At 41.7% G+C, this 25741-nt stretch overlaps 1 long non-coding RNA gene across 36 annotated transcripts in view; it reads right to left on the bottom strand.

The window, feature by feature from the left end:
* LOC110359891 (uncharacterized) overlaps positions 1 to 25741 on the bottom strand; it is a 134573-nt gene that overhangs the window by 87835 nt on the left and 20997 nt on the right. For all 36 annotated transcript variants that reach the window (XR_010469709.1, XR_010469706.1, XR_010469683.1 and 33 more), the window contains exon 2: positions 10188 to 10446. This is a non-coding gene — a long non-coding RNA (uncharacterized LOC110359891). The remainder of the gene's footprint in view (positions 1 to 10187; positions 10447 to 25741) is intronic.

A 25741-nucleotide genomic window follows, 5' to 3' on the forward strand; every position in this document is an offset into this window, starting at 1 on the left:
ACAGCGTGCTCTCAGCATCCTTCAGAAAATCCAGAAAATATGATCTTTCCCCAAATTAACATAATACCAAGAGATCAGTGAACGCCAAACACCTGTTTTCAGCCGAGCTCTGGCATCGCTCAGTGGGCACAAGAGCATTTCAAACCTGCTAGAAACTGAGATCAGCCACCATTCAGCTGAAATAAACCCCAGCACGATATTACATAATCTACGTAGTTTTTAGACCAGTCTGCAATTCTCGCAGGGCCCAAAACTGAGGAAGCTGCAGCCAGAACAAAAGGGAACAGAAAAAGTTAATTAATCTCAGCCCGAAGGCTGCTTACGAACCTGTATTTGCACACTTACGCAGTATTGTCCATTCACCCACACAAACCTGAGCTTCAGCCTGAATTCTCATAATGTGGGGGGGTAAAGCACCACAAAATTTCCAGCGAGTCAGATCAGCCATTTGGATGAACAATCACTAACAACCAATATGCTAAAAGACACACTCAAAAGCGTTTAGTTGGTTTTCTTTTTTTTGGTAGTGTATGAATAACTCCAGACTGACACTAATTCATCTTAAAAAAGCAAAAACAGCTCAACTGACCATACAGAACAATCGGAAAGTGGCGACACGCAAATTAAATCTGACCTTTAAGGCCAGATTCATCTCATACAGTTTTTTTTTCTGTTGAAAATGTTGGGGTTTTCCTCATTCATTTAAGCTCTTTGTACAACCACTGTGTTGACTGGCACTTCCAGAGAACAACTGAGCCCATTGATCCCATCCTGTAATTGCTATCTTAAACCACGGGAAGAACTGCTCTCTGACAAAACTTGTCTCTCCAGAACGTTAAAGAAAATGTCTTGTTTGTAGAGGGCTACGGTTAATCACTGAAAAAAGAAGTATACATATATATATATAAATAGTTTACATAGGGCACTGCATGGTCATCAATGGATCTGACAGCTGCGGGCATCTCACATCTTTCCAACTCGGGAAAAGTATCATTACTACTGCTTTCTCCAGACCTCCAAGAGACTTTGGAGCGTCAACACTAAAATAGAACATATATTGCTAGAAATGCAAGCAATAAGTGGTTATATCTCTAGGTTGCAGACTTATTTACTCCTAAGAGAGCGAGGAGAAACAGGCAAAACTACCAACCATCCAAGTCACACCAAGCTGTTCCTAGCAATCAACATTCTATATTATCTTTACATTTCATTTTAAACTCCGCTTTCATTTTATCCTTTTAGGTCACCAACTAAACTACAGGTTCATTTCACCTTCTCCGTGCGTTTTACCACGCCAGTGATCCCGATCACTCTTTCTTAAGCACTGGAATGACTGACAACTCTGGCTCAACAAGGTTCAGAAAACCAAAATACCACGGTGGGATTCAATCCATCCGATTTCAAATACCTACAATGTGTCTACAAGCATTTTGGTTGTCTAACCACCCCGCTACACTGGAAAGCTATCAACCCAGAGAAATGCAGACAGCTACTCATCTAACCACATGAAAATATTTATAGTAGGGTGAACCAAACTGCTCTTTCAACTTCACTGCTTGAGGGCAGCACCAACCGCTAAACAATAATCTAGTACCAGTTTGGATAGTGAAGAATTTTCCATCAGGATGAGAGTCACAACCCCACGTGGAGAAATTTTCCAGTAGGAACCGCATCACATCACCTAACTGACCTGAGTATCTCAAAGTGCATGAAGTTCATGAAGCTCGAAGCCTCCTCAAAAGCAAAGGAAGAAAAAAAAGCCACAAAATCACGTTCAGCAGGATACAGAGGCTTCCCAGCTCTGGCCTGAAGGGGAAGGTGACATGATCAGAGCCCCATGAAGGAAGCTGACAGTTACAAGTGCCAAACATCACCTCTGGAGATTAAAGTGGCTGAATTACAGGATTTCAGAGAGATGGGTAAATTTTCACTATAGTCAATGTGATGTAAACATCCCATTTATAAGAAACCATTAATCACCACTTCCATGTTCCAGTATAAGTTGGACAATGACCCATTAGAGAGCAGTGTAGGGGAAAGGGACCTGGGGGTCCTGGGGACAGCAGGGTGACCATGAGCCAGCACTGGGCCCTTGTGGCCAGGAAGGCCAATGGTACCTGGGGTGGGTTAGAAGGGGGTGGTCAGTAGGTCAGAGAGGTTCTCCTGCCCCTCTGCTCTGCCCTGGGGAGACCACACCTGGAATATTGTGTCCAGTTGTGGCCCCTCAGTTCCAGCAGGACAGGGAACTGCTGGAGAGAGTCCAGCGCAGCCACCAAGATGCTGAAGGGAGTGGAGCATCTCCCGTGTGAGGAAAGGCTGAGGGAGCTGGGGCTCTGGAGCTGGAGAAGAAGAGACTGAGGGGTGACCTTATTAATGTTTATGAATATATAAAGGGTGAGTGTCAGGAGGATGAAGCCAGGCTCTTCTCGGTGACAACCAATGACAGGACAAGAGGTAATGGGTTCAAATTGGAACGCACGAGGTTCCACTTAAATTTGAGAAGAAACTTCTTCACAGTGAGGGTAAAAGACACTGCAACAGGCTGCCCAGAGTCTCCTTCTGTGCAGACATTCCAACCCGCCTGGACACCTTCCTGTGTAACCTCATCTGGGTGTTCCTGCTCCATGGGGGGATTGCACTGGACGAGCTTTCCAGGTCCCTTCCAACCCCTGACATCCTGGGACTCTGTGAACAAACCCACGAGAGAATAAAGGCTTGACCCAGTCCTGAACTCAAGTTCAGTATTTGAAAGACTATTTTTCTCTATTTTTAGTTATACAACTTAAAAAAAAAACCCTCCTTGACCAGGAGACTTCAACCAGATGACCTTCACTGGGTCCCTTCTAATGCCAAGCATTCTGTGATTAAGAAAACTGGAAGCTTCTTTAAAGAAAACTAAAAAGAACAGGCAAAAAGGTGAATGTTTTTAGGGGCTGCCAGCTCACTGGAGACCCCGTGTTGCATATATTAGAAGACAGTAAGTGTAACTTAAGAAAAAAACCCCCCACACATTAAGAAAGCATGTAAAAGCACGGCCTTCAAAAAGTGAAGTTGTACTGGGATGACAGTTAAAAAAAAAATACAAAACTTCAGCAAACTAAACGCAAGTTCCTTGTATTGCAAGCTAAAAATACAAAATAGTGAGAACTGATGTGCTAGGAGAAAATTTTAGCAAATACACCAGAAGAATTAAGTTTATCAGAAGGTGATAAAGAAGTAACAAGACAAATCCATGGGGAAGGGGGGAAAAAACCTCAAAATTACTTCTTTGCCACAGGAAAACCCCAAAGAATTTGCCATTCAGGATGTACAGAGTTTGGGGAATGTCCAGAGCTGGAATCTGCCTGCAGAGCGGACAAGGGAAGAGGATCCTCTCCAGCCAGTTAACCACAGTTAACAAGGTCTGCCAGGAATAAAATAGCCAGGGGCACAAGTGCTCAACCAGATTAATACGGAAATCAAAATACTAAAAATGGCAACTGAGCGAGTGCAATACGCAGGTCACACACATAAGGGGCCCTGATTAACTGGATATTGGGAGACTCTCAAAATTACCAGCTTCTCTAAAAGCTCTTAAAGAAAAAACCTTCCTACAGCTGAGTTATTAACCAACAGCTAAGTAATATGCTAAGAATATACCTATTTATACACACACACATACAAAAAGACTCCTATACAGAACTGTAGTTAGACCTCTCACATTTAACTTGACAATAAATTATGCTGAAAAGGACACAATGTGAGGTCGCAGGTCTGTTAAAGAAAAAACACTAAGAGCATCAAAGCAGTTATCCTCAGCCCTTTTTCCAACGAGTTATTATACAGTGTGACTGGGAGAGAAAACAGAAGGTGAAATTCAAGTAGATTAACGCAAGGCCCTGCGTTTGGAAAAAAACCCAGCTAACTATACATAGAAAAGTATAGGTTTTAAATTAGTTTTTCCTGATTAGGAGAGACTTTGAAGTCACTGTAGATAGCTTTATGAAAATACAGTTTTCACAGGGGTTGATAACAGGAGCAGCGAAAAAGCACATGGAATTTCAGGAGCAATTAGGGAGGGAACAGAGCGCGATGCTGCAGCAGCACACTCGTCTGCAGTGCGTTCGTGCCCTGAACTCCCAAAGCTGCTTTGGTCCCTCATCTTGGCAAGGAAGTAACACACCCATGGACGGAACAGCAAAGACGAGAATGAGGGAGCAGCTCACACATAAGGATGGATGAAATCAATCAAGATTCCTCAGCCGGTAAAAAAAAGAACTGAAGAGAGATCGGACAGGGATGGACAGAAGTGCTGAGCAAGAGATGGGTACCTCTAGTGTTGTTTTCCCAGAAAGCAGCACTACAGAGAAGGACTCGGGAGTTCTGGTCGATAACAGCTTGACCACGAGTCACCAATGTGCCCTTGTGGCCAAGAAGGCCAATGGTACCTGGGGTGCATTAGGAAAAGTGTGACCAGCAGGTCAAGGGAGGTTGTTCCTCCCCCTCTGCTCTGCCCTGGTGAGGCCACATCTGGAGTTTGGTGTCCAGTTCTGGGCTCTCCAGTCTAAGAAGGACAAGGAATTACTGGAGGGAGTGCAGCGGTGAGCTATGAAGATGATGAGGGGTCTGGAGCATCTTTCTGATGAGGAGAGACAGAGAGCTGGGGCTGTTCAGCTGGAGAAGAGAGGCTGAGAGGGGATCTCATCAATGGTTATAAATATCTCCAGGGTGGGTGTCAGAGGATGGACCAGACTCTGTTCAGTGGTGCCCAACGACAGGATGAGGGGCAATGGGCACAGACTGAAGCACAGGAGGGTCCATCTGAACATGAGGAGAAACTTCTTTCCTTTGAGGTGCCAGAGCCTGGCCCAGGCTGCCCAGAGAGGTTGTGGAGTCTCCTTCTCTGGAGACATTCAAACCCACCTGGACACCTTCCTGTGTGATCTGCTCTGGTGACCCTGTGTTAGCAGGTGGGTTGGACTGGGTGATCTCCAGAGGTCCCTTCCAACCCCAACCATCCTGTGGTTCTGTGGTCGCACAAACACTTTGAAACAAGAAGCTTTATTACATAAGATGAATACACAACCTGTTTAATTTTGGACTAGACGACCTCTGTAGGTCCCTTCCAACTCATACTACTTCATGATTCTAAATTATTCTAATTCACAGCTCTAACATATCAGGGACAACAAAACGGGTTCACATTAGAGAAATTCATGGAAGGCCATGAAGAAGGATGTGTGACTGTGCCATGGGACACAAAACCACATCCCCCATCCCTGCCCACCACCCTCAGCTACAGGCTACCATAAAATAATCATTTTATACTATTGATCCTTTTGATACGATTCAGTTTTCTTACTACTGCTTTAGATGTTTTCTGTTAACATTAGAAAACAAGTAACAGCGGTATTGCTAAGGTAACTTCCTACACTTAATAATTTAAAACCAGTGCCTACTTATGATGGTGGAGATTTATTCAATTGCTTCATTTCCTTTATTCAACACTATTTTCTATATACTGGTAATGCAGAGTGTGATAAACCAGTGAGTTCCAACCAGGTTGCTCTTAAGAATAAAAATGCAGAAAATGGAAAATGTTCTGCTACGTAGGCCAAGCCCTTTTAAAAGTTAAGGCAATAATCCTCCTGTATCTTACATATGAAATTATCAATTCCTACCAAAAAATTTTACAGTGATTCCATATTGACAAGCGTACCAAAACAAGGCAGTGAAACTACTACAAATTCAACTGTGCCACGTGCAAACCCACTCCTGCTCTTGGCAGCACTTGGTGCTATGTCAGCCCTTCTTTCCACAGGGATCCACGCTGAGATCTGTTCCCAGCGCTCAATGAATTCATAAATGACACGAAAAGGGCTCAATGGTGAGATGACAATGTCTGTTGATGATACTAAGTTATTCACGGCAGCAAAGATGGTAAATGAGTAAGAAAAACTGAGACAGGACTACGTGTGGATTACTGACTGGACAATAAAATACAGCAAGGAAATTCAGCAGTGCAATTCATAAAGTATTTCAATGAAATTAAGTGTGAAGTAGGATAACCAAGGTGGTCCTAACTTCATGTTAGGAAGGCTCTGAGCTGACTCTTAACACTTGCAGTAGGCTGATCTCCAGAAAATTCTGAGTGTCACATAGATAGTTGATAGGGATGAATTATTTATGTCTCTTCCAGCACAGTAAGTGGATTTTAAATGGAGTTTAGGTTCAAAACCTTAACAAAATAACATGGTTCCTCACCCAACAGGCTGTCACGTTAGTTAAGCTCTGGAACCACACAGTATTACACCTCCTAATACTTCTCATGGCTTGAAAAGAAGATTTAACAAGTCCAGTAAAAAATTAAAAAAAAGAAAGACATCCAGCTCAGTAAATCCATGTGCTACAGATGTCTAGAGATTAAAAAGCATTGAGAATATAGAATCTGGCTTCTATTTCTGCTCCTGTGCTCCTCAGTTCTCCACCTTTGGGCACTGCTGGAGACAAAATACTGTTCAAGATGGGTGCAGGAGAACAGCTGCTCCTCTGGTCTTATGTTCATTACCTCTCTAACTCATTTTGTCTAGCACAGGTATAATGTCCCAAAGAACTGCCAAGTGTCAGCATCTCTTCAGTGCCTGTTACAAATATCCAAAGGTTCACTGTGGACAGCAATTTAAAGCCCCCTCCGCCTCTCTACCAAATATGATTCTGTAATTCTGAAGTCTTGCTTTAATAGAACAGGAAAAGACGCACAAACCAACACGAGGAATTCAAATCACAGAGGGGAGGTTGGAAATATGTATTAATGCAAACAATTCTACTGCTATGAAATATTAGTTTTTTCATTGATTTCAAAGAAAGCCAAACTGGTCCTAGAATGACAATGACAATGAAATGGACTGACCTTTCTATCCTATTCTGGACTTTTTGAATAACTTGTCAGGGAAAGTCCTCTGAACCACACTGAAAAAGCACATGCAAAATGCACAAGCAGCAATAGCAATAAGGATCTTGTAAGGTCCATCATGTAGTAGATAATTCTATCTTAAAAACTATTAAAATTGCAATGCTGACTTGATCCTCAAATGCCGTTCATTCACCTAAGTACAGCAAAAAACTCTCGCATTCTGAAAGGGTGTTGTGATTGCTGTCAATTGGGCGGCAACACACAATACAGGGGGCTACAATGCATTTATCTGGAGTTTCACATCTTTAGAGTGGTACCAATAGTGTCCTGGATTGATACAGCTGGAAAATGTACATCACTTTTGGGCAGGTGATTTTAACCCTTTTCTAACCTTCAAGGGGCCAGAGAGCAAAGAGATGGTCCTAAAAACCATAAGATACACAACGCTACACAGCACCCTGGTGACTGATATTCCCAGAGACTGTTACTACGATTACTATTCTTGTTCTCTGGGAGAGTGACAAATCTCACTATGAGATGTTATACGTGTCCACCCAGCACAATACACCCTAAAACCTCCATGTATGTAGCGATCAGGTCCCCAAAAAAAGCTTCAGCAAAGGGGTCCATTTGTTATTTGAGTTCCCTCTTCCAAGAGCGGGAAGGTGACTTGCTGATTTTCACTCTTTCCCTACGTTTCCTCTGTATTTTGACTCTAGGCTTCTCCTGCTAGAAGGAAAAACTCCCTGAGAAATTCCTTGTATTTCCAAGCAACAAGAAAATGTTATCTATTCTGGGAAACAGTTCTATTTACTTGACAAAATTAAGGGATATTTTAATGATTTTTTTAAGACTACCACACTGTAATTGACTCTTTTGATACAGTTCTGACACTGAAACATGGGAAAAAAGAAATCACTCTATCAAAGTAACCTTTAAGAGAATTACTGTATCGCTATTTCCCTTTCTTCCTTTCAAGGGACATCCGATTGCTCCAACATGGAGCAAAATATACATGTTCTGTTATAGAAAAAGGAGTACAAAGGAAATTTTACTTTTCTATGGGTGCATAGAGCATTAATTCTTAATAGCCAAGGCTGCAAAACCAACTTTCTATGTTGCCATGTACTGTACCACTTTAAGAAATGAATATTATCGAACAAATCACTGCTTCCAAATTTCCACTGCCCCTCTGCCCCATGAAACGTCCCAGGGATAAAGATCATTAAAACATTATCCACATACAGTGCCGAGCCACTTTATTTTCTTTCACACAGTCCAATTGCCTAAATTTAGCATGCATGTTTTTATTTCTATTAGAAACTATGTTAACAAACTCCATGTAGCTCTCTGGTATCCTTGATACAGAACCACAGGCTTGTACATGAAGTCTGGAAAAATAGCCAGGGTCAAATAGCCAGTAAAAGGAGGATGCGTAAGCAGGTTGAACTAGCGATCAAGTGCATCTTAGCATGGGAAGCTCTGGGTCGGGAATTAAATATGGAGGAAAAAATGTATGCAAGTTTCATATATAAATACATCTAATGACACGCTTAAAGTTACTGAAATGTTAGACCTCTGGCCTAAATTGGTCCAGGCTGAACTATCAATGCAAAGAGAGGTTCCTTTCACAGTATTTGAGGCATAACAGTAACAAAAAATGAGGTAATTTAACATATTCACTATCTTTTCTACACAAATACACACATATGCTCTTCTCACAACCATCCACTTCCACCTGAGAGTTACTTATGTTGCTTGGAAAGCAAAAGATTTGGATCCGCACATACCAACAACCCTTGCTCTGCTTCATCTCAGTTTTCTATCATCCTCACTGTGCCTGGTGCAGATACTTCGCCAGCATATTTATTTCACATGTGAGAACAGGATTTGTCTCCAAAAACCTCGTCCTCAGCTCTGTACTGAAAGGAACTGAACAGCCTGAAGAATTACTTCAAAAAGAAAATCAATTTGGCAGTTAAGCCGTGATGACAATGACCAATGAACTGGAAATCAAGTATCAGGGTTGAAAATTGCAGTTGTACTCGTTTCCTACAAGTATTGGCTTCTGAAATTCAGTAACAGCTGTAGAAGTTAAGGGCCATTCCTGGGTGGGTTCGGTTTGTATCCCCTCAAATCACAAAGCTGCCATCATACAATTCTCATTTCTTCTTGGACCCACCGTATCTAAAAACAATGATCCTCTTGTGCTGTGGAAGGGATGGAATGTGAAATCCCATCCACATCCCAACAGAATCCCACAAACATTTTGGCAAGAAAAATTTATTATGTAAAGGCCAGATGGCATCCCAAATATTCCTACTTCAAAATCTAGAAATCTTTTTTTTTTTTGCTTAAAATAAACTATACAAAAGCATCACATCTAAAATTAACTATACAAAAGCATCAAGCTAGGTAACCAGACTTAACTGAACAGTTATTTGGACTATGAGAAGAACGTGAATGTGGCTTTCTCCATTTAACTTCATTGGCAGTAATGAATAATATTTTCCTATTCAAATATATTTGAATGACTGGCAGAGAAGGAAGATATAAATAAGCAGATAGATCCAGTAACATATTATACTTTGAGAACTTTTCCAGTTATCTAAAGCTTAAGAGCTTTACCATAAACTTTTGTAGCAATGTCTCAAACTTTCAGAACCAAATTTGCTATTTTCATTATTCTTATGCTAATGGAGTTCTTTTGCTTACCTTTCGGCTACTCCACCATGCAATTTCAGCTCTGAATCAGGGAATTTGGTCTTCAAAATGGTCTTAGCTGTCGCTTCACCCAAGAAGCTAAGCCCAATTATCAGTTTGGTTTCAATGTCAACTTAATCACTGCACACCCTTTAAGCTACGGAATAAAGATCGATCCTTGATTCTGTCATTTTGCAGTGAGCCCACTCCTACATTCCGTTTTTATCTATCCCTTCACTGAATGCCAAAGAAATCTCAGTGTACTTGGCACGAAGGCTGCACTTCCTATATTTATGCTCCTACTAAATGCTCCGGTTTAGTCCTTAGCAGCTTAAAAATCATCTGTGAGGAAAGACGGCATAAAGCGCAAAACAGTTTGTGCAACTGTTTTACTGATACGAAATACTGCTCGCCCACACTGCCCTTCCACTATCATCTCTCGCTTGGATTTTCTGCTTAAATACACGCAAAAAATTAACACAGAAGGAATCACAGTAATGAGTGAGTAGTATATAGTAACATTAGGATTTTTGCTCCTACTCAACCTTTCATTACCTCCGGAAAACAAATCAGTACTTTTTAATTGTACTACCTTAACTTTGCTGGCAGAAACACATTTGATTCTTCAAGACAGATGAAAATGAAGCGCTCTCTCCAGGCAAGAATTCCTTATATCTGGTGCCCAGTAACGCTTCATCCTTTTTAATTATTCCACAGGTGGTTGCCTTGGAAACTGCCAAGTAGCTCTTGGATTTGAGGGATCCAGCATGAGAAAGCAGCGAGCCTTTGTAGCCCCGGCGTTCGGATCCGCGTTGGCTGCAGCAACAGGGTAACAGAACGTTTGTGAAAACCTGAAAGAGATGGTTAAAATTAACAGAGGTTAATTACACTGCTCGATTCTTCAAAAATACAATGCGGCGAGTGTTGATAGCCCCTTAACAGTGGATACAAATGAGGCTTCAGAGAAACGCTGCTTATGGAGCTTTCCAGCACTGCATTTCACCTTCGGGAGGACAGCACTGAAATGTTGATGCTGAGGGAGCTCACGAGTTCAGCTTCTGAGATCAAGCAATGCGAGATTCCCCTCAGCTTTCACAGAGACCTTCCTAAGTGTCTGGTCAAACCGCCTGAAATTCAGTGCTATTGTTTTTTCTTTGAATAAAAATAGAGTAACTATAAATAGCTCTCATAAAGAATGCTGAATCACTGTATTTTGTATCATACAGCAAATTGCTTCAGACTTCATTTAGCCTTTAAAACTAGGCAAGTTCGGTGTGCTTAAAACAGAATTAGAAGCCTGGCAAAGCATCTCGTTCTGCTTTCATATAGCTTGCCTGAAAGTACCGAAAATCTTCCTTGCCCTGATTTCTCATTATTTCAAAAGCTGACCATTTGCACGTAATAAAAAAAAAAATCAAAACCAAACCAAAAACCAAATTACATTCTCCGTCCCTCAAAGTTATGAAATTCCGTTTTTAAAAATATCTTTTTTTTTTTTTCTCTGTTTTCTCATGTTTAATGTATTAACAAACAATAGGTTAATGGTAAGCCTTCAAAAAATAATTTTCACTACAACTATCCATCATGCAAATGGTCACCCCTGTACCCAGTGGTTGCGTCAGGAAAGACGGGGAGGATCTGTTAATAAAGCCCAAACTAACGATGATTCCTCAAGACCTCACTCCAATATATATGTATTTTGATTTACAGTATTCACAAATCACCTGGCAGGGCCTAAAGCGAGACAGCACTGTGGAGGCAGATGGGTCTGCACCTTTCCATAAGGAGGGAGCTGGGTCTCTTTAGCTTGGAGGAGACTGAGGGGTGACCTCATTGATGTTTACAGATACATAAAAGGTGAGTGTCAGGAGGATGGAGCCAGGCTCTTCTCGGTGACAACCAATGATAGGACAAGGGATAATGGGTTCAAACTGGAACACAAAAGGTTCCACTTAAATATGAGAAGAAACAACTTCTCAGTGAGGGTGGCAGAGCCTGGCCCAGGCTGCCCAGGGGGGTTGTGGAGTCTCCTTCTGTGCAGACATTCCAACCCGCCTGGACACCTTCCTGTGTAACCTCATCTGGGTGTTCCTGCTCCATGGGGGGATTGCACTGGATGAGCTTTCCAGGGCCCTTCCAATCCCTGACATTCTGGGATTCTGTGAGACACCTAAAAGCCACAAGAGGATGTTTCTTTTGAGCTGAGTTTTACTAGAACGAGCGTAAACACGTATTTATTTCACAGGAGAAAAAATAAAAAAATCAAGTGAGGTAAGTCCTCTCTTCCAGCACTCTGCTCCTGATAGGCACTTCCAAAATCACAGCCCATCTCTGAACTACTTAAAACTCATCTTTTACTTACTGAATAACCAGTAAATTGTACCTCCACCTTCCCTCTTCCTTGCCTTCTCGAATCACTTGATTGAAAATAGGAAACAACTTTCCATCTCCGCCTTCTTCCCACCCTCATCCAGTCCCACCAAGGACAAAAGATTTTTAAGTAGTCCTACACAGGCTGCCTCCTTCCCGGTGGCTTCTGCGGTTTCTCCTGTGCATCCTTTTCAGTCACATAACTTGACCTTTTACAAGCAAGGTTTCTGAAAGGTGAGTTGACAAGAACAGGTATTTGCTTCTGGAACTGCTGGGGAGCAAGGGAACGCATTTCATCAATTCTGGATGCAACTTAGGAGGAACACGCCCCTGTCCCACCAGCATCCTCTGGGAGAGCCAACCTGCTCCCCTTCCAGTCCATCAAGGTTTGGTTCGATGTGCATCTTGCAGGGATTCTCCCTGCAGAAGTGGCACATCAAAATACTGTGGAACACTGAGAGCAATTTCCATGTTCCTCATCTTCACAATTACAGATATAATCTGCATGACCTGTTAATGCAGAAGAAAACTTTTTTCTTCCCCAGTTCTCTCACATGTCTCTGACAGAGTCTCCAAAGCCCCAAAAAGATGCTTTTAACACAAATGGCCGTGTTTGAGGAAAGGTGGATTCTTCTTCCTCACCTCCACTACCTTGACATTACTCTCACACACATCTCACCTCATACTCATCATCTTATTCTGTTGCTTCTTTTTGAGCAGACAGAATTTCATCTACAACCTCAATTCGGAGGGTTAGTTTATCCTTGTTCCAGACCAAATCCAGTACATGACCAGTTCGCTCACGTTAGTCCTTTTAACCCACTGCTTCCAAAAAGTGTGCATCCAGTTCTCAACAGGCACCAAGACCTTCCATTTTAATTTGACTTAGAGCAGCATTGCTGAGACTATTTCAAAGTTGTGTTGCAAGGATTCTTCTACCTTGATTTAAATTCTACTCTCATTCAAAGACATCCCTCAATAAGGTGACTTCCAGAGTCTTCATCTGCAGTAGGTGATGGAGCTACCGCATTTTTCCCTGTCCTCATCATCCCATAGCAAACAAAGTCTGTAGAAGAGATACTGCTGCTACCTTTTTCATCTTCTTTTTATCTGACTTGGTTCTTGGGCTCTCAACTATCCTGCTGCTCTCCCTATAGAAAAAGGTCATAAAGCCACAAGATTAATAAAATACCTGACTTGGATTTCTTTTCAGTTCTGTAACACTCATCCCTCTCAGCTGCTACAAAGACACCTGGACCAACACTGAACTCCCCCCAGCTGAAGTTTGGGCCAGCTCTTTGAAGAAAGATGTCACACTGTCTGCAGCTCTCTTCTAGACTTGAAAGAATGTTTCTGTACTACTGACTCTTCAAAACATAGATTAAATAAAATCTTCTGTCTCAGCTTTCAGAGGACCCATGTCTTTGTTCACTTCCAGCTTCAGCACCCGAGCCCAGGGCTGCCTTCAGAACCACAGAATCATTTTGATTGGAAAAGACCTTTAAGATCATTGAGCCCGACCATTAACACTCCAGCACTAACGCATGTCCCTGAGAACCTCATCTACACATCTCCTAAACCCCTCCAGGGATGGTGACTCCACCACTGCCCTGGGCAGCCTGTTCCAATGCCCGACAAACCGTTCTGGGAAGAAATTGTTCCCAATATCCAATCTGAACCTCCCCTGGCGCAACTTGAGGCCGCTTCCTCTCATCCTATCACTTGTTCCCTGGGAGCAGAGCCCGACCCCCCCGGCTCCAAGCTCCTTTCAGGCAGTTCAGAGATCAGAAGGTCTCCCCTCAGCTCCTGTTCTCCAGCTGAACCCCCCAGGTCCCTCAGCCGCTCCATCACACTTGTGCTCCAGCCCCTCACCAGCTCCATTCCCTTCTCTCAACTCGCTCCAGCACCTCAAGGCCTTTCTTGCCAGGAGGGGCCCAAAACTGACCCCAGATTTGCAGTCTTGTCTCTAACACCGCTGTTATGAGACCCCGAGTCACCCAGCGCTTGGAGGAGCTGCCTGCACTCTGAGTGAGCATCATCGAAACACTAAAAGCACCATAAACTCCCGAGTTCGTTGTTATTAGAAAAATACATAAAACATAGCAAGATGAAGAAAAGCTTTAAGTAACTCCCCTAGTCCACTGTGGTTTCATTATTTTTTTTTTTCAGGCTTGTTCTCAATCCATTAACAACCTAATTTTGCATAATCCCCGAAGGAAAGCCTTTGTTTCTGTGTTTAAGCACGTACTGAGGCTGTTCGTTCTCTCCTCAGTCTCCATTCCTGACATGACAATCTCCACCCCATCCTCTGAATAATCTGCCCCTCAGAAATACGCTCAGATGCTCTCAGGAAACACAAAGATCTCCATCCTGCCAGAGACTCGCACCTGATGGACAACACAGCACCCAGGAGAGCACAGGGAACCTTCCTCCTCTTGCAGTCAGCAAAGATACAAGTAATTCAAATGCCATTCGTGATGCGTCCCACACTGGGGCTTTCAAAAGGACCAAGAGAGGTCGGGTGGCCAAAATGTTAATTAACAAGACCCGCAATCTTCTTCCCCTGTGGAAATTCCTGCTTAGTTCCTGTCAATAAGGCACATTCAAGCCACAACCACGCTTCTCTGCAAAGTTCTTTGATCTGTTCTTGGTTTCAGCTACAGCTGAATTAATAGGTTTGGGAAATTTAATGGCCATTAATTTTAAAATTGTGGTTTTTCTAGTTACTGTTTCTTTTATCCTAAAAAAAAGAAAAAGTCTTCAGAATTTGCTATGCACAAAACTTATACACAGCCACGACCACATTCCTTAGTGAACCAGAAAGCTGATATTGTCTTGATAATTGTACTTGTAGCATCTGAAGGAGACACAGAGGGTTTTACCAAGTATAAGGCTTCCTTTTAATTTTATGTTTTGAAATACATACTATACATACTATTGCAGATGTTATATACAACAGCAGAGAGGCGCTTTAGTAAGTGTGAGCCTCCCTGCCCTGTTGGAAAAATAAAGCTTGAGTAAGATTCACCATTAGAGATTCTTTCTCTTTTTAAAAAGGCCTATTTCAGCACTGTTTACTGATTGCATCCCTTATTTTCCACCTGAAAACAAATTCAATGGTATTTTAGCAAGCTGTGTCAAACCTCGATACCTTTTTAAGAAAGCCTGTCAATATGTTTTACTAGTTGAAATAAAGGGAAAAATAACAAGCATCTTCTGAACACTTTCATGCCCGACAAAAATCCTGTATTTTGACACAGATTCCTGAAGAAAGAGAAGACCCTATGTTGTGCGGGAAAGCATTTGCTCTTTACTGTGGTGGTTTTTTAAGGTTTACTTGCAAGTGTTTGGTAAATAAAAAGGCATCTTAAATTATTTTGAAGTATAGGCATTTAAATCAGACTGAAAAGCCTTCTTTAAGCTATTCCACCCCCAGTGAAGATCATCACAACTTTGCTATGCATATCTGCACAATGAATATTGAAACAAAGATGAAAAAGAACAGAAAAGACACCCTTTTCTGTCTTCAATCAAGACCTAAAGTGAGAGTTTTAAATGAGAAATATGGGAATTTCCCCTATAAAAAACACAGGTGGTCAGAATATTTTCACTCAAAGTTTTTCACAGATTCAATGAAAAAAAAATATACAAAATAGATGTAAAAAGATAACTTTGCCTGGGACACAACCAGCAACCATATGAAGGGAAATGAGAAGACAGGTAACAATTGGGAGGGTGAGTCAAGCAGAAACAGAGATGACTGAAGAAGAGATGCAGCAGTAGAACATCCTTAGGGCTGTGGCAGCTTCAAGGAATGTCATTTAGGATAGTCAGTCATTTTAAAGACATTTGTGAACTGAATCCACACTGGCCATCAGTCAGATCTCCAGTGGTTTCCTTGCTCTCCACCTAAGTGGTGGCAACAGCTCTGATGAACTTGGCTGGCAGGAGCTTCTATGCAAAAATGGAAGGATAAAGAACAGAGTCCTCTTGCAAAACACAACCATTTCCATCAGTTCCCATGTGCAAAATGAGATCTGCACCAGCAAGAATCTGTGACTGGATGAAATTCACTATCTTGATGAAACAATACACCACCAGATTACCCAAAACCAAACCCATCTCAAAGGAAGATTAAGGAAAAGTAGATTTTGCACTCTGCTGCCAGAAGAGACATGGAATCAGTGTGTTCAACAGCAGGAAATAGTGACGATATGGCTCATCCTTTCAGCACTGTTGCCTAAACAATATTGTAATCTTTTGGTAAGAAAACATAGCACATTTTCATATAACAACTTTCACTATAGTAAGAGTCACTGGTAAACTTAAATGCAAGCAAAAAAAAAAAAAGGTATTTTGACAGCACTAAAAAAGACATCAGTCAACACTTTCAGCAGTATCTCAAAGAAACTTTCTTCCTCATCTAGAAAGCAGCAGTATATGATGCCCCAAAAGACTGGTACATATTCTGACTTTCTCGTCGTGTTTCGCGGTGACAATGTAGGTTTGTTTGGAGCTCTTCCCTTGCCCAGACTGGATCATCTCGTATTGCTGGGTTTGGCTTGTCCCTGGGATTGCGCTCTTCAGAGCTCCATCTCTTTCCTTCTGTATCTCAGCAAGCCAAACTCTTCCTTAGACTACGCAACCAGCATCATGTACATCTCTCTCAAATTTGTCAAGGTTGATGATGGTCTCCTCTCACTAATAAACACAATATTCAGAACATGAGAGCTGGCACAGAGGTTGGATACCAAACACTCTCATAAGAGATACAAACATTCAATAGAAAGCAAACAACTGTGAAGTTCACCTGGTTTAGTAATTAGATATTTTTCAACAGCTAGGTCTTAAAACATCCTATTACCTAACAAATATCACCCTATTACCTAATAAATACCAATTGGTACCTTTAAGACTGAGTTTATTTAAAAGAAGTTTACTAAACACAGCCCTCACATGCTGGGAAATTCCACTTTCAACCTGCTAACACTGAGACTAATTTGTTTCACATAAGCCCTGAAGCAAACCAGTCCAAAGCCTTTTTCCCTTGAGTATTAGTTGCTAATTACTGAGATACTAAAAAAAAAATAAAATCTATCAACAAATGTTAATACCTTGACGAAATTTGCTTTTGCTACATCAAATAACCGCATTTTTTTATTCCAGTGTTCTGATATACACCCAGTTGTGAAGTCATGATGTTAAGACCACAAGGACCAACACGAGCCACCACTAGAACACCAGTATTTCCAAGAGAAAAATGGCCAAGAACCAACAGCTGCAAGTAACTCTGGGGTTTTATCATCTGCTGTTGGGACAGCCACCAAAACAGGCAGCTTCCCCCATTTCTCATCCCTGAGCCATTCTCATCCCAGTTCCACCTCCTGGTTTGAAACAGCACCTCTGTACAGCTGTGCTATGAACCAGATCTTGGTCCTGACCCCAGATAAATCTGATTTTGCTGTTGTTGTTGCTGCTGGTTCTGCAGGGGGTTCGCTGTACAGCTGTAGAACGATGAGGCCAGGACCAGGCGTGGGTCACGCCAGTTGGCGTCAAAGCAGGAACAAGCAACTGGGGGGGAGCCCAATGCGTTTTTCAGCAGCTCTGCCAGTTTATGCCAGCTTAAAATTCCCATGGAACTACAGAAAATGAGAACCACGGCATATTCAAGTTAGAAATGCACTAAAACACAGGAAAAAGGAAGCACAGACTGTTTAACCAATAGAACAACTTACTAAAAGAGATGCTGAAATCTTCATTTCTGAGTAACTTGAAAGTATGACAGCACGCCTTTGCAGAAAAAAAAACAGCTTCTCAACAAATGCCTGTTAATTTTTCAGTCAAACATGAACTACTCGGCTCAAAACTGGGAGTAACAGTTACATGTAATGACCTGCAGTACCCTAAATGTCAGATTAAATTATCTAGCAGTTCCTTCTGCCTCGTACCTTTGAAACATGCGTATATTTTAGTTCTCTCCATGGTTGTGGCAGATCAGAATGCTCTAACAGTTGGAAGCAACAAAATCAAATTTAATGATACCCCTGCTTGGAACGCGGCCAGGGGTTGAATCCGATTTCTTCGCGTCGAAACGAGAAGCTCTAACATTTGATCTGGAATTCGTACCTCGTTACGAGGGAAGCAGCACAAGTCTCACTTGTTCCTGCTAGCGAGCTGGGGTGAGGGAGAAGGAGCCGTGCTGTGCTACAACCGGTTACCGACCTCGTCAAAACTCTCAGCTGTGAAGGCGCTGAATGATAATTTTCCCTGCCGCAAGCAGGCAGCCTCAGCGAGCAGGGATCTGCACGTTCAGAAGCACTAAGTAAGGGGGGGTCGAATGAGAAATCTTGGCTTTCAGTATCTTTCTTCATGCTTCAGTATGTTATGGATGAAGGAAGATGCTTTCTCTCTGCCTCAGTAACTATAATATTTCATCCTTTGCAAAAAAATCTATACATTTACAAGAAACGTAGCACTTGGCAGCATTTCATAACTGCTGAGTGACTAAGATGTGCTCATTTAACACAATTTCGAAATAAATGTATTGTTTTATGTATCGAAGCCTGTACATTTTGCCAGGCAGCAAAAGGAGGAGAGATGACACAGTGCACGGCCTGAAGAGTGTGGCCTGCTGCCAGTGCCCACACAGGCTCATTCTCTCTTTTACAGCCTCTGTCATATATACAAAGCCCCTGGAAATAAAAAAAATCCACTCTGGGCAAGTAGGAGCATTTTTCTAGTGCTGCCAAAATTCTCTTTTCATTTTAAAATAAAGATTATGCTCATTTAACCACAAGATAGTTAAGTTTTGCAGCAATACCTTTCAGAGAAAAAGAAATAGAGCAAGCAGGTACAGGGCATGGAATCAGGATTATTTTACATCTCCTGCTTTCTGTGTGATCGGTATCTTTCAGCAAAGTGGAATTAATCAGCAGCACTGGCAAACTGCACTTATAAATCCAACATGCAGAGACAGAATATGGATTGGAGAAGTGTGGTCAGGTAGTGGGGAGAACAGTCATCGATACAGAGGATGTGAAAGAAGTGCTGGGAGATAAAAGATCATCACTATCTAACTTCTGTTTGGCATTACATACCTTGAAAACCAAGTGTAAGCACGTACTGTACAGGAAGACACCGCACAGAAACATCTTAACCATCAGGAGCCTTTAAAGTCCTGTTACTCTTTATACAAACTCACATCCTCTGTTGTAGGTTTGCTCTTTTAAGTGGCTCCGTTGTGGGATTTCAGACACAAGCTGCTCAGCAGAGTGAACTGCACGTAGCTTATGCTGGAGGTAGATCAGCACAGCACCAAAATCCAATGTTACACAAGATTCTTTATCCTATTGCTTGTATTGCTCAATAGTGTTAACTAGGTTTCACAACAAAAAAATTATGAGTTACTAAAAATGACAGTGAAATAACAAGACATTTCATTCTTTTAGAAAATGGATACCTGAAATTATCACCCTCCAGTAAACGTACAGAAAATATTAAGAGACACCAGCACCCAAACGACTACAGAATAATAATTTTCCTATTGTTTAGTTCCAACACTGATTGCAAGACAGTAAGAATGAGCTTGAGCTAGCTAGGGGACGAGTGGCAGTGTACTCATGTAAGAGGCAATTCAGCAAGGGCTAGAGAAAAAGGATGAATAAAACCATTTTCAGCTTGGGCTGATTTGGTTGTATCGTCAACACAACCTAAAACCAGCTTGGGAATCAAAGCACAGTGCTGCAGACATAAACAGCCCAGTAAACACGTAAGAGGCCAGAAGCATAAATACACTTAGATCCAGCAGGTAACTACGTAAGATATATGTTTAAGGATATACTAAGAAGGTTTTGTAAATGGATATATTTTTAAAATATAAAAGATTTCTGTTTTAAAAGCCGGAGCCCAATTGTTCACTGTAAAAGGATTCCTGCTTCATCGATGCTGACAACGCACCCATGGCACAGGAATTCGGAACCACACCCGTCCCTGCGTTCCCGTGTTTATGGTCCAAGTAATGCAAAGGTCGAGAATGAAAGCACCCAGGAAACAAAAGACACCCACTCTAATGCATTACAGTAGTATGTTTACTCCATTAGTCACAAAGAAGTTAATTTGCCCCCTCGAATGACTGAAAATACCTTAAATTACTGGAGTCTTCCTTTTGCTACATAATAATTACAAGCCTGAATCAGTTCCACAAGAGAAATACGTTTCTAACCACAACTAAGGCATGAGTATTGCAAGATGTATTCGTGGAAAAATAAGGAATTTAAATAAAACAATGAAATGACCGTTATCAGGAACAGCTGCGAGCTCACAGGAATCTACTAGTTAAAGCAAAAATTGTCAGCATTTTAAAAAATGTCTGGTGAAATTCTGTGCAAAACCACCTCATTTGAAACGAGTCAGGCCCTTGTCTAAGTACCAAAATAAATTGTACTTAACTATTATACAAGTATTAAACTAACCCAATTTTCCTTTGTATAAGGTGCCAAGAGAACGCTCTTTCTTTTCACCCTTTGTGATTGCCAGAAAATATGCCCTCAAAAACTGCTAGAACAGGGGAAGTCTCAAGTATGACCAGTAATTTACAATCAGAAAAGGGCATATTTTATCCCTAAAAATTTAGAGATAAAAATATTTTTAAATGGGAGTACAAAAATTAAAAGCATCACAGTAGTCATGACAACCTCATTCTGTTTCCTTCTGCTCACCCATGTCACCAGCATGATACCTAAAATAATCCACGGTAATTAAACCATCAGCAAGAGGCATCTACTTGTGCAGAAAATAATTCTAGAAGAACCAACACTAATAACCAAGGAGAAATATCAGCGTGTGTCAGAGATGCAGCACACAGTGAAGAGGCAGCCGCTTCTTGCACAAATCCCACCATCCAACCGGCAGAATGATGCTGATTCTGCTGTGAAAAGACAAGAGAAATCGCACCTGGTACCTGCCCATCATCTACCAAAGGTCCTGGCAGGCTGAGGAGGTCCCTGCTCACTGGAAGCTGGCCAAAATTATTCTAGTCTGCAAGAAGGGAAGACCCAGAAAACTACAGACCTGTTGGTCTAACCTTGGTTCTGAGAAAAATTATGGAAGGGATTATACTGACTACCACTGAAAGGGTTATAAAGAACAATGCGATCACCAAGCACAGTCAACAAGGCTTCACCAAGGGAAAGTCCTGTTTAACTAACTTGATTTTCCATGATAAGGTCACCTACCCAGTGGATGAAGGGAAGGTGGTGGATGTAGATTTTCTGGAATCATAGAATCATAAAACATTCTAAGTTGGAAGGAACCCACGAGGATCATTGAGTGCAACTCCTGTCCCTGCACAGGACACCCCACAGTTCACATCATGTGTCTGAGGACACTGTCCAATCTCTTCTTGAACACTGTCAGGTTGGGGCCGTGACACCTCCCTGGGGAGCCTGTTCCAGTGTCCAGCACCTCTGGGTGAAGAACCTTTTCCTAATGTCCAACTGACCCTCCCTGGCACATCTTTCTGCCATTCCCTGGGTTCTGTCACGGGTCACTAAAGAGAAGAGCTCAGCCCTGCCCCTCCTGCTCCTCTTGTGATGAAGCTGCAGCCCCATGAGCTCTGCTCTCAGCCCTCTCTTCTCCAGGCTGAACAAACGCAGTGATTTCAGCTGTTCCTCATACGACTTCCCCTCCAAACCCTTCATCAACTTCATAGCCTGTTCTAGACACTCTCCAGTAGTTTTATCTCCTTTTTTATGCTGTGTCGCCAGCCCTGCACACAGTGAATGCTCCAGGTGAGGCCGCCCCAGTGCGGAGCAGAGCGGGACAGTCTCCTCCCTGCCTGGGTGGCAACGCTGTGCTGGATGCACCAGGACACGGGTGCCTCTTGGCTCCAGGGACATTGCTGGCTCACATGCAACTTACTGTCAACCAGAACCCCCAGATCCTTCTCCACAGAGCTGCTTTCCAGCATCTCATCCCCAAGTCTGTATGTACAGTCAGGGTTGCTGTGTCCCAGGTGCAAAATTCAGCACCTGCCCTTGTTGAACTCCATGCGCTTTTTAGTAAGGGTTTTGATACTGTCCCTTGCAACATCCTTCTGGACAAGTTGTCCACCTGTGGGATGAGCAGGTCCACAGTGCGCTGGGTGAAGAATCAGCTGAAGAGCAGAGCTCAAAGGGTTGTAGGGAATAGGGTACATCTGGTTGGCAAGCGGTCACTGTACTTCTGGTATCAAAAATCACAGAATCATAGAATCATTTCAGTTGGAAGAGACCATCAGAGTCACAGAGTCCAACCATCACCTAACTCTGGCACTAAACCATGTCCCTAAGAACCTCATCTAAAGGCTTTTTAAACCCCTCCAGGGATGGTGACTCTACCACTGCCCTGGGCAGCCTGTTCCAAAATGATATACACAAGCCCAGAATATTAATTAAAAAAACATGTTGACCCCAAGGTCATCAGCCAAGGAAGCGACATCGAGGACATTATACACTTCTAGCCTGAGCACCTCTTCTATTAAAAAAATTCCACCATTCCATGAGACAAATGAACAAACATATCTGATTTTATTTCCTGAAACTACTGACTCTTTTATACCTAACCAAGAAACAATAGATAGCCAAGAACCTCAGGCAGAAGAAAGAAGTAATGAAAAGCAGGTAGAAAAGCACGATTTCTCTTATGCACAATATACAGCAGTTTGCCTCACTTCATCTTTACATCCGTGACAGCTCAGTGACCTATGGCCAGTGAAACTGTACAGACAGCGTAATGGGATGGCGGGGGTTCAAAATAAAGCTGTGACCTCTCGCACTACAGTACAGGGGTAGTGTCAGCCTAAAGCATTCTGAAATTATAAGGCATGTCTTTACCAACAGGGAATTATATTCTAGATCAATCTAGTCCAAAATCTTACCTTCGCATAACATTTTTGACCTTTTTTAGTTTCTCCTTACAATTAGACTATCTTGTTATCTATGTAACGCAATGTGCAAGATTAAACCACCTTCTACTACTCTTGTGAATATTTTACTGCTTGTAAATATTTTACAGCTTCCCAAGGAGTTTTGGTTTTAAAAAAACCCACAAACACCACACGACAACAATATACATTCAAAATAGTGCCTTCTACTCAAAAACCCCAAATGTAAATCATGTCCAAAATTTTCTTAACCAAAATTGAAATTATGTATTACTGAATATTTGAGGTGTGAAAATCCTGTGCTGTTTTAACGTTCACTTCACTGACTTAGACCTGGTGTCAGGGAGGGGTTTAACTTCTTAAGTACGCACTATCAAATCTGATCTCTGCACTCTCCTCAAAACTTCCTAACTTGTCATTCCTGTTAGTGACTCAACTGCTTTTCAAGTATTCCGCAGAAGAGAAAAATACCCCGAACAATACGAGGAATAACATTGTTCCCTTCCTGTTCAGGTACATTCATGTCAGTGAACTTCCTCTTCCAAGAAATTTCAAGACATCTTTTAAAATAGAAAGACATAATTCCATTAGAACTTATCAGTTCTGTGGTTAGAAGCTGTGCACGCTTCACCTTCAGTGGCCAAGAGCTCTGAGATAACTAATAATAAATGGGAGTTTAAAAACACTCTGTACATCAATTCGCACTGTTTCTGTTGGAAAAAAAACACTTGATCAACCTTCATGAACTGAATAGACTCCAGTGCACATTACTACACGTGCATTTATTCCATTTAGTTCTGCACAAGTATTCTCTTCTATTCACAATGTAGAGGGATGAATACTCTGGTCTTTCCTTCATTCCTCCTTTCTTTTCGGCCACATTCTGTTTCGATTTAAAATTGAAGGATATGCCGAGACTGTTATCAAATTCAAGAAACTGATATCAACTAATGTGAATTAACAGAAACAAATGAAGGCCCTGGAAATGGCTTCTGGAATAATGATTGCCAAATGTCTACAGACACACATGTACTTTTCCACTGCTTGGTTAAAAGCTGTTAAGACGTCTCACAGTAATAGATAGGAGAGTCGTCTTTAATCCGATGTTGCTTCAATTATCTTTTATCTTCAATAAACCAACTACACTGGACTACAGCATCTCATATTTCCCATAAGACGTTTAAAAACTAAGTGTAAAAACATTCCTTCTACAACACAGACACTCTATGCAACTCCTGTACCCCGGATCTCTACCAAAATTCACATCAGATTGATTCAGGTAAAGCTTCTGTCCTAGGGCAGAACCTTCATTTCTGTGCTCTCTCACAACTATTTACAAAACTGTACAGATTGTTTGGTACTGTTGTAACAAACCTCTTGGGTCAAAGCAAAAGATCAAATTCTAATGTTGACAATGACAAAACATATCATTGTCTTTCCCAAACTCATTCGTTATCCCAACAGTGCTACCCCTTGTGGCATTTAAAATCAGAAAATCCATTTAGCAATGAGACTAAAGGGAAAAAGAAAAAAAAAATAGGCTTTAAAGTAAAGTATGAGGGAAGAAATTATCAACTACTAAGTACAGAAATATGAAGACAGATTTACTTCTAGAAAAAAAAGCTGAAATAACCCTTAAATTGTCTGAGTGCAAAATAAATTGTAGGGTTTCTGCTTTATCTTTAGAATCTTCAAAAAAAGATAAAGGCCACTTCTTAAAAATTTTGTTAGAATTACACAGAACTGGTTTCTTACTCTGGGGGTTATACTGGCAGAAAATGGCAATAAGAGAGCAGCTACATCAAATCCTATACCGCTCCACAAGGCCACGACCGGATTCTGCTCCCTGTTACCAAGTAAATGATGAGAACTTTGGCAACACACTCCTGCAAAGACTGTTTTCCATCAGTGCTGACAGCTCCTGTAGTTCTACATCAAAGCAAACAAGTACAAAATCTAACTGATTACTCACTGAAATGACAGCATAAAAGTCCTTATATTTGCGGTGAATAAGAAAGCCTGCTTTTTTCTTCTGGATTTTCTGATGAGAGAAGAATTGACTGTGTCGTTTTCTGTATATTCTGGAAATAAACCTGCAACTATTTCAGAGAAGCATTTAAGTTTTGGCAACCAGCTGAGAAAAGCTGATATATGACGACCCTGTATTTCAGCACGTCTGAACTTCCTCAGCCCACGCCTTATTGCAACCAAGAATCCTTTTCTCCAGCTCGCGGTACACAGCCGCAAAGCTGAAGGAAGAAGGCTGCTTCATACTTGATTTGCTCTTTGTAACACCTCATAGACTGCAAAATGCAAGTCTAGCAAATCCATTGTAATGGGAGTCTAAACGCTGCAAAAATTAGGATTTCACGTATGGCTGCCCTCCTAGTGCTAAATGCACAGAGGATCCTAATGCACTACGCTACAAATACTAATACTCACAGTAGTGCTGCCATCTGTACCGCTGCTTTTTGAAGTGTCTGCCTATCAGATGGTTGCCTGCATTAACCTCCTTTAACCTTTCCTTCCTCCGTCTTCCCCTGCCCTGATGGTTCTTCCAAGTCTGTACCAGCTGTCAATCTCTGAGTCTCACAGCTAAATTTATGAGACATTATTTAAGTTGATTTTACTCACAAAAGAAGATCTCAGTATTGATCTGTTTGGGTAACTCTCACGAAATCTGAATCATGATCTTGATGTGATGCCTTGAATGACTTCCAAAGGACTCATTTTTAGTCAAAGGTTAAAAATTTCTACATTGTAAAACAAAAACCTAATCGAACACTTTGTGTAACTCAGTATAATGTAGTATGCAATCTTCTGATTTAAGGGCTCCGAATAATCAAAACCATACT

The sequence above is a fragment of the Columba livia genome, chromosome 1 (genome assembly GCF_036013475.1).
Source record: "Columba livia isolate bColLiv1 breed racing homer chromosome 1, bColLiv1.pat.W.v2, whole genome shotgun sequence".
NCBI lineage: Eukaryota > Metazoa > Chordata > Aves > Columbiformes > Columbidae > Columba > Columba livia.